We start from the raw sequence: 2341 nt of genomic DNA, 5'->3' as shown, positions 1-2341 counted from the left end.
AACAAAATGTCTTAAAAGTACAAAAGTATGCTTATATGTTGTTTAACAAAGGTGCTCGCTGATATTTCAGAGGAAGGTGCAGTCATGGGCTGGAGATTCTGCTCAGTCGGTGGAGAGCATTACAGAGTCAAAGGCTGAAATACCCACCCTCAGGAGGAAGGAGCAGGCAGACCAGAAGTTCAAGGTCTTTTTGGGCTTTGTTGCAACAAAATCTGGGCTCATTGTAAGATTGGTCTCTACTCATTTGGGCCACTATAACAGGGCATCTCAGAGGAGGTGACTGATAAATGGTGAAAGTTAGTTTTGTAGTTCAGAGTCTATGAAGATCAAGATCACATGTCCTGCTTCCTCTTTCTCTTGGGCTGTCTTATGCAGTCCTTGGTTTTCTAACTCTTAAATGCACACATCTTTCTGTATCATGATTGTCTTTGTCAATAGGTAGAACTTTCCATTTACTAAAGTTTCCCCAAGCTTATTTGGGTTTTCATTTCTGAGTTTTTCTCCCAGAGTTCTTTGTTTTCTCACTTCTTTAGCCAGTAGTAATCCACATAATTTTTTTCATATACTTGATTCTTGAGCTCTTCCATCAAGTCCACATCAAATTTCTCATTTTCATGCATTCTGCCAGATGGTTATCAATATATTCTACCCAGGGCTTGATTATTGTTATCAAGTTAATTAATTTGTTCCCCACCTGAGTATCTTAGCTATTTTAATCATTATCTACCACAAATCATGTCAGACATGGTAAACTAATCAGAGAAAGTTAGTCATTTACATTCCATTCTCTTAATCTTATTATTAGTCAAAGAGGGTGATGAAATGTGGGGGGGGGGGCAGAAAAACATAAAATCATCTTATTAAGAATACTGTGGAAAAAGAATTCCACCATGTTTTTTTCCTCATTAAGATTACACAAGGGGCAACTTCTTGAGTCCTTTGAAGGCTCCCTATCAGGCTGATGAAATAGATGTTGAGTCATAAAACTAAGGAACCTTTACACACATAGTCAGCCTGCTAGAGCTTGAATGTCTGATTCAAACAGCCAACATTGTCACAAATGACCCTTGCTAACTGAGCAGGGTGTCAGGTCAGAGGCCATGCAGGGACTGCCACAGGCTGGGCATGGCCAGCAGTACCATCTGCGTGGCCTCAGTACCTGGCGTTAATATTTGCATGTCAAAAAATTGTAAAATTAACTTAATTTTATATTAAAATAGTGTCCTATTCTCCTGAGCTCTAGAGCTCTGCTCCACGGTTGCAGCAACCAGCAAAGAACAACTCTTGCCCTCCTGTGGGCCAAGGAGCTCCAGCAGGCCTCAGTCCTTGCTAAGCCACAATGTTTCCTGACTCAAGCTGAAATTTCAATCACAGTCTCTAAGGGTAACAGTTACTTAGTTTAGTTTTTCCTGGGGCATAAGAGATGGCTTATTTGTCAATTTTCTCCACGCAGGCCAGAGGACAACCTGACTTCTGATACCCAGAATACATTTAAAAACTCAGATGTAATGGTGTATTTTTATAAACCTAATTCTGGGTAGAGGTGTGGAAGACAGAGATAAAGGATCTTGGTGCTTACTGGTCTTCTGGTCTAGCCAATCTGTGACCTCTTGGTTCAGTAGGGGCCCTGTCATAAGAAATAAAATGGAGAGTAATGAAGGAAGACAGCAGACATTGATCTCTGACTTCTTCATGAATATATGCATAAACACATGAGCACATACACACATGTACTCAAACTTATACATATATGCACAAATATAAACAATGTTTTTCTGTAATCATTCTCTTTTAAAAGTTGTACAGCAAATGATTAGCCAAGGATATTATACCTGTAAAACTGTGTTTTCTTACATATTTAATTGTGAGTGTAGGGAGTCCATTATGCAGCCTCTTTTCTTGTGCATTCCTTCTGAGTACTTGCAGATGTGTTAGTTTGAGATGAATGTCTTATACCCAAAGACAGAGTTGGGCTGCAGATGTAGCTCAGTAGCCCAGCACTTTCTCGGTGTATATGAAGCTGCACTTGAAGCTCTCACATGGTAAAAAAAAAGCAAGGCAGAGCTGAAGCGACCTTTGAAAAGAGAACTTATAGAGGATTTTAATCCAGTAACATGGCTACTCTGGCTGGAATACAGACATGCCCTTAGCACAAACCTTTAATCCCAAACAATAAAGGTAAAGTTAGCTTGTAGAAGAAAGCACCATGTTTGAGAGTGATGTCTAATTGACAAGCAGAAAAAGTGATGAGAGCAGATTCTTGGCCATAGGACTCCATACCCAAATATTGCTAGGAAAGAACAAGCCTCCAAGGAGTGTGGACAGGCCTTTGAATGCAGGT

General features: G+C 40.0%; 1 long non-coding RNA gene across 1 annotated transcript; it reads right to left on the bottom strand.

Moving 5' to 3' along the window:
- Window positions 1-1499: 1499 nt before the first annotated feature.
- On the bottom strand, window positions 1500-2015 carry LOC116097844. Its single transcript, XR_004121578.1, has 2 exons — window positions 1833-2015; window positions 1500-1627 (listed from the first exon to the last, which is right to left on the bottom strand). It is a non-coding gene; the product is annotated as an uncharacterized LOC116097844 (long non-coding RNA).
- Between the last annotated feature and the right edge of the window lie 326 nt (window positions 2016-2341).

The sequence above is a fragment of the Mastomys coucha genome, unplaced genomic scaffold, assembly GCF_008632895.1.
Source record: "Mastomys coucha isolate ucsf_1 unplaced genomic scaffold, UCSF_Mcou_1 pScaffold2, whole genome shotgun sequence".
NCBI lineage: Eukaryota > Metazoa > Chordata > Mammalia > Rodentia > Muridae > Mastomys > Mastomys coucha.
Note: the sequence above shows the minus strand (reverse complement) of the source record. Positions and strands in the feature narration are given on the sequence as shown.